The sequence below is a fragment of the Nannospalax galili genome, unplaced genomic scaffold, assembly GCF_000622305.1.
Source record: "Nannospalax galili isolate Female #2095 unplaced genomic scaffold, S.galili_v1.0 scaffold17, whole genome shotgun sequence".
NCBI lineage: Eukaryota > Metazoa > Chordata > Mammalia > Rodentia > Spalacidae > Nannospalax > Nannospalax galili.
This window is the reverse complement of record NW_008342276.1, coordinates 2,229,603-2,237,489: the sequence shown is the minus strand read 5'-3', so window position 1 is coordinate 2,237,489 and position 7,887 is coordinate 2,229,603.

The following is a 7,887-nucleotide window of genomic DNA, read 5'->3' as shown; positions in this document are numbered from 1 at the left end:
ATTGACATTGAGATGTTTTCACATGCATTTCTAATCTCTAAATATATGACTATTACTGGTCACAGTCGCTTACTTTCTGAGTTTCTTGGCATCTGAGCATGAATATAAACTCGTCAGATACACAGCCTTCCTCTCCCAATAGAGCCTCCATACTCTGCCATCCCTGCCACTGTCCACTGTGCTGTCAGCTCCCGCATTTTTTCCCCCCTATCTGCCCTTCTGGTAAATCTAGTCAGGCAGAGGTCCCTGTTCCAGGAGGATCAGCTGTTCCTTATCAACGGCAATCCATGCTTTTAGCTAAATTATATCTTGGGTGTTGGACCTTTCCCTTAAAATGTCAAAGCCAACTGTCTAGGTGTATGGCTCCTATGGTTTCTACCACAACTATTCAGTTCTACCATTAAGGCATCCAAGTAGCAATAAGTGATCCAAAGAGGAATGGGCATAGCTGTGCTAGAACTCTCTGTGGAACTAATACCTGGACCGTGGACTGAAACTCACTGGACCACAACCTATGAATGAGAGAAGTGGTGCTTTGCAGTGGCCACTGGGCTAGACCAGTGTTCAGGCCTTACCAAGTTAAAATTGGGAAGCTCAAGCAGGCAATAAGAGAAAATAAAACAGTCTTGTTCTCAGAAACTCCAGATATTCTGTGACACAACACGTTTTCTCATATTTCAGCAGCTTCTTAGAGTATTATTTTTTAAAACTACTTTTATTGATTTAAGGATTTTGTACAATGCATTTTGATCACATTCAGAACCCCTGCCTGCTCTCCATCCCCATCCTATTACCCCTTCTGACTTCATATCCTCTATTACTATTTCTTTCTCTTTTTAAAAGTCTGTAGAGTCTGTGTTTCCAAAATACCCTTGGATGTGGGTCTATCCCTTGGAGTCTGATCAGCCTACCAAGTGACACACCAGTAAGCTGACACTCCCTCCCCAGCAGCTATCAGTTGCCAATAGACCCTCAGCTAAGGCTGGGGCTTCTTACCTGCCGCCCCATCCTTGCTGGGCCCCTGTCTGACTTGGGTTGGCACAGGTCTTCTGCATGTTGACACAGCACTGTGGGTTCATATATGCAGCTACCCTGTAGTGTCCAGCAATGTGGTTTCCTTGTATTACCACCTCTGGCTCTTACAGTATTTCCACCTCCTATTCTTCAATGATCCCCAAGCCCTGAAAGAAGAGGGTGAGATATAGGTGTCCCATTTAGGACTGAGCACTCCACAGTCTGTTATTCTCTGCATGTTGACCAGCCATGGACCTCTGTTTAATCACCATCTGCTGCAAGAAGCTTCTCTGGTGAGAGCTGAGAGATGCACTAATCTGTGACTGTAATAATGTCATCAGGAGTCAGTTTAATACTACACTTATTTAGCAGAATAATAGTTGGTTCTTACCCATGGCCTGTGATCTGTCTAGCCACAGGTTCTTGGCCCTGATAACAATGTCAGGTATGGGCTTCATCTTGTGAAACAGGCATTAAATCCATTCAGAAGGTGATTGGTTACTTCCATAAAATTCATGCCACTATTTCACAGTTGGCATACTTTGCCAAGTCAGTTGTTATAGTAGCTCACAGGGTTCACAGGTGGGTAAGGCTGACGATTTCCTTTCTCTGCCAGTAACACTCATAGTGCTTTTTAGTACTCTGAAAGATAGCCAGTAGAGATTGTACCAGCTTGATTTTTCCTTGTTCATTCTATGACTCAGGAATGCATTGCCTTTAACAAAAAGTCATACTACCAATTTCTGGTGGGTAGCCAAGTACAGTGGAAATATGCAGTATTGTTCGAGGGTCTATGGAACCTTCTCAGTCAACAGCTTCAAAGTAGGGAGTTCATTCTGGCATTGGCATTTTCATTTGCTAGTCTATTGTGCCTATTAGGACCATTGAATTCTGTGACAGGGTGACTAAATTTAAAGTTTTTAAAAATATTTTATAGGCACATATTGAAAGAAGCTTCCATAGAAGGCTTCCATATAACTTTTTATTTTACTTTTTAATATTTTATGTATTATTTTTATTTTTATGTGTATGAGTGTATTTTTATTTTTATGTGTATGAGCGTATTGCCTGCATGTGTATAAGTGCATCCATGTTGGGCAATGCCTGTGGTGTAAGAAGAGGGCATTGTACTCCACTGGAACTAGAGTTATAGACAGTTTTTAGCCATCATGTGGATGCTGAGAATTGAACCCAGGTCCCCTGCAAAAGCAGATGTTGCTCTTAACCACCGAGCCGTCTCTCCAGTTCCCCATATAAATTTTCAAAAGGCCTTTAGTGTTAGTTATCCCTACTAATAGAGGCTTATTTAAGTAAGAGTTCCCTCCTTCCCCCATTTCCTCACAGTTGCCTCAGCAAGCAAACGATGGTGGAAGTGCTCATAGGTACCACCACCCCCAAGAAAGGCATCTATGAGTCCAGCTTAACTATGCTGTGCACGCAGAGTTTGTGGGAAAGTTCAGGGGAAGAACTACCAGCTCCAGAGCCTCATCATTGGTGAAGAGTTTTTTACAGCCCATGTTATGTAGCAAACTTTGGTGGTGGTATCAAAGTGCTCTCTGTTCTAAGTAGTATCAAGTATATGGTACTATATTCATGCCACATTGAAATATTGCATTGCTGTGTAAATCAGGCTAAATCTAGTTCTGGGTATGTCCAAGTCAGTCTGGCATACTCATACCAGTTTTTCCTGAGAGTCTCTCTTTTCCTGCTGGTTGTACTAGAACCCGAAATGGCCTGCCTGTGTTGCCTAATGAACTTGAACAAGGGCCTCTGCACTTCACTTTACTGGGGCTGCTGTTGTCTATGCTCTTGTCCAAAGGTTTCATCCAGCTTCTTACCTTGGTACCCAGCTGGGCCACAGAGCATTTCTTTAAGGCTCCCCAGCTCACTGTCCCAATATCTGCTTCCCATTTCATCTCTCATACAACTAATCAGAGGTGCTGTCAGTCCTGAGCATTGAGCAGAAGTGGAGTTCAATTTCCTCCAGTCTCTGAATTCATCATGATTGTCTGCTTCATTTTTGACTCAAGGAAATATTTCATTAAGGAAAAATGCATATTAATTTCCTTGGTAGCGCTGTACCATCAGGACTATAGCAGCTGCACATGAGATACCAAAGTCAAATTCACTAAGTTTTGGTCTAAGACCAAAACTGTTTTTTAAAACCTGTTTAGATATTTTTTATACCTATGTAGATTTTTCCTCTGGGCCTCAAATGCCTAAAACATTTACTATCTGGCATTTTAAAAATAAGTCTGCCAATTTCCATTCTAGATTCCCAAACAAAAACCTGAACTTGGTTACTCTAGTTCAGATTCTGAATCAGGAAAAGTCATTAACAGTCCCATCTTAAGCCAGAGATAAACCAAGGTAAAAAAATGTGGTCAGCAGCTGTATTTTCATGAACCAGCCTCTTTGTGTAGAGATTTCCTCTTCATATCTTCAAGGAGCCAGTCTCTTGTGCTTGAGCACAAGTCCCAGTAAAGAGATGATATTGTTTGCTTATTCCTGACTTATACTCTGTGTGTGCAAGTATGATATGTATGCATGCATATGCATTTGGGTGCCTGCATGTGTGTATGAAGATACATACATATGTAGATATGCATGTATGCAGTGACCAGAAGAGAGACAACCTGTGGTGTCATTCTTCTGGAGCTATCCACCTTCATTTTTTTTTCTGTTTCTCATTGAACTAGAACTTGCCAAGTAGGCTACACTAGCTAGCTGACTAATCTCAGGGATCTATCTATTTCTGCCTTCCAAACTCTGAAATTATGAGCACATATCACCACACCCTGTGTTTTTTTATGTGGGTTCTGGGGAGTAAGCTCAGACCCTTGTGCTTGGAAGGCAAGCAATTTACTGACTGAGTTATCGGCAAGTCCTCTTGATTTCTATTGTGACTGCGCAAAAGAGCTCACAAATGAGCTAGTAACCCTAAAGGCTGGTAATACAGGAAGATTGCTTATTGGTAACAGTACCCTATTTTCAAACCAGGAGAGTGCTAATTCAGAAGCATGAGGAGTCTACCCCAGTCTGTATATTCTCTAAGCTCCATAAACTCCTGTCTTGCCACCAGGGCAATTAACACCAAATGAACAAAATTGACAATGATTCCAGTGGTTTTCCTACTCTGGCTCCATCAGAATAAAGGAGACTTTATGAATCTTAAACAGCAACATCCCTATCATGGTACAAAAGTGCTATCCAGCTTCTCATGGTTTATAGTGAAGAAGCATTCAATCCCTTTATTGCCAGTGACATCTGTCAGCTTCCTCTCCCACACATGCCTCTACTGCTGGACCTTATTATCCTCCCTTGCCACTGTCGAGAGTGTGCACCCTTCCATCACAGCCTTCGCAGGGCTTGTAGGTTCTGCCGTGAAGACCAGAGTGGCAGCTAGATGTTTGTGTGTGAAATAACATGTCAGCATCCAACCTTGCTCAGCAATGAGATTTGGCACTTCTCAGAGCTCAGATTCTCCAGAGCCAGTACCATCTGCCAAGGGTGGATAAATATATAGATGAAAAGTGCCTTCATCGCTCCATGCCCTATCTGTTTGAATATGCATTGTGTTGTTTTGATTTACAATCCAGGCTCAAATTCCTGGTTTGATCATATCTGTTATCTGTGGTTGTCACTTGTAAGAATTGAACTTTATTTTCTCTGCTGCTGCTACATACCCATGGTGGTTGAGAGATAACCCTCTCTGTGCTTTCATTTTCACAGGTTATCCATAAAGAGGTTGATGGGGAAGTCCCTCAAATGCGCACAGGTAGCATGTACAACAAATGAAAATAAGGGGCCTGATAAAATAAGGAATGTACCATCAGCACTGTAAAGAAGAAAGATACTGAAGCGGTATTTGTAACTGAAAGAAAAGAGTAGTTAAAGGACTCAGAAAGAGATGTCAAGCTACCTAGACTCCCAACCCCATGGCCACTTTCTAAATTTATTAGTGTTTCAGAAGTGAATATTTTCAATTTAAGGCAGTGATTATAATTTCTACTGCACACATTCGTTAAGACTGAATCAGACTCTGTGCAGGACTTAGCACTTTAAGCAATGTATATCATCTTTATCCACTAAATAAATAGTATATTAAAACTAAGTTATAGAAGAATGTCTAATTGTTGATTTCTTTATAAAAGGTGAGGTTAAAGTTTAGGGAGCTTGGATCAGCCAGCTTAGACTATATCAAAATATCCAAGACAAAAAACATATGAAGAGAAAAAGGTTTATTTGGCTCCAAGTTATAGAAGTTGCAGTCCTAGACGAGGTGGTCTCATTGTTCTGGGTCCCATGGTGAAGGTGGCACATGATAACAAGAGCATTGACAAACCAAACTTTTTACATCATGAGATAGGAAACTGAAAAGGAAGCTGGGAGCAGGACCCACAATCCCTTCCAAGGATATCCTTGACCCAAGACACTCCCACTAGGCCAATTCTGGGCCCATAGCACTTCCCAATAGCACCATTCTGGTCAGCAAGCATTTGACACATGGAACGTTAGGGGATGCTCTCCAGATTCAAATAACAAAAGAGGTAGCACATTATCACTATGTTGGTGAGAGTAGAAAGCCATTATAACTCCTAGGCTTCAGCGATGGGAGGTGGTTCCCAGCACTGAGAGGAGGTTTGAAAAGAAGGCTTAGTGGGAGCTGGCTATTGTACAGAAATCCAACCACCCATATGCAACTCAGCAGAAGGGCAAAATGTTCCCACCACAACTCACTCTGTCCTGTTCCCTAATGTTTTTGCTTGTATCCCACCCTCCCACTCCTGCCCAGAAGAAACCTGGTGAGTGTGGGTGGCAGGAAGAGAGCGGATCAGAAGAGCCAAGCGAAGAGGCACCACAATAGCAAGAAATGTCGCTCGCTGGCCTTTCACTTGAAGGTTTTGCCTGATGGAAAAATTTCCTTCCTAAGTATCCACTCATCTTCCCGTCGTTCATTTTTCTTCAGAGTAGCAGCTCACATACTTGCAAATCTGGTCATATCATCTCTACTTGCAACCCTCCATAATCTGCAATGACACTCAAAAAGCCCTTTGAGATATATCTATGCCAACCCACTTTCCTCCTAGTTCATGACACTCAACTCACACCCATCTTCTCCCTCTTCTTTAAAAGGTCACCTGTGTCCTCTCCAGGGCCTGTGTGCTCTCATCACTGTACTCGGTTTCCTAGAGTTGTTAACACGCCCACTCCTTCTTATCCCTCAGAGCTCAGATACTTTCTCTGGTGAAGAGCATTTGTGACAATCCATTCTAAAGGAGTCCTCATCATGCCTAACCTGCATGTACTCAATATCTATCTTCTCTAAACAAAAGCCCAGTTTGTCCTGGACACTGTTACAGTTTGAATGCAAAGTATTCTCCACAGGCTTATGTGTTTGAACATTTGGTCTCCAGTTATGGGTGCTGTTTTTGAGATGCTGTGGAATCATTAAGAGATGGAGCCTTCCACCTGTAGCTAAGGGAGACAACCAGCTATTGCTCTAAAATGATGGATAAATTTGTTTTCTCCCCCCATCTAGAAACCTTTGAGAGGGAACTGACACTGATTCTAACCACTCCAACAGCTATCAAAATACCTAAAAGCGAACCCTGAATCCATTACTCCAGAGTTCAAGGGTTTACACTTCTTAGACAATAGTCTTAAGTCCATATAAAAAGGCTTAGACATTAGGCTTAAGTCCATATAAAAAGTTATGTAGACAATTATTTCTCATTGATGATTTTGTTCTGAAACAGAAAGTGCCACTCAAATCTTGGTCTCCAATACTGTAGTGCCCACCTGTAGCTAAGGGAGACAACTCGCTATTTTTCTGAAATGATGGCCAAATTTATTTTCTCCCCTTGTCTAGAAGCCTTTGAGAGGGAACTGATACTGATTCTAACCACTCCAACAGCTATCAAAACGCCTGAAACTAAATCCTGAATCTATCACTCTTGAGTCCAGCCTTGGCAGACAAAAGAAAAATAAGGAGGAACCCAATAGAGGGATGCTTTTGGAAGCTCTTGTCAAGAAATTCCAATGGACTCTCATATGAACATTTGAAATTTGCCCTGGTCTGCCTTTTTTTCTAGTTCCCTGTCTAGAACATGTAATGCTAATTACTCTTGCTTTTACTTCTCCTTCACATCTCCTATTCACCAGTCAAGGACTTTCTTTCCCCCCCACAGAGAAGTTATGCCGTTTGGGAGTCTTTTAGATAGACCCACTGAAAGGGTGCTCGATTTGCCTCACCCTGCATCCCTGTTCAGCATGGAAGAAGCCAGAGTGGTCAGCATCCTGATTCCCTATTGGCAATTTGGGTAACTTCAGAGGATGGTGTGATAAGAATAGGAGGTAGGAATTCACTAGGCAGTTAGGGTAAAAAGACCCCAGAGTAAAGTAGCCAGTTTCTTGGCTGAAAGTCTAAATGTCCTTGGGACTGTCAGCAACATACTCTGTTCCAAAGGCCAAAACTGTTGAAAGTATTTGGGAGATTTTTTCTAATCCTTAAAAGATTTTAAGGTTACCTCTTCAGAGGGGGGCATATTAGAGTAGCCAAAAGCCCCATAAAAAATAAATAAATCAAAGAAAATAAAGAAGAAAATAAACAAAAGAAAGAGAGAGAGATGGGGCCTAACTGAAGGTAGAAGAGCCCTGAGGCCACTCTGCTTTCTGTCTGCTCAGTACTTCCTAATCCACCCAGATGTGAGCAAGCAGTCTCCTGCTCCTGTTACCACAGCCAAGAGCCAATTCTGATGCCATTCCTTCAAACAGTGAACCAAAATAACATCTTCTGCTCTGAAGGTGCTGCATGTCAGGTATTTGGTGGCACCAATGAAAAAGGTAACTAATGCATATATATATATGCAT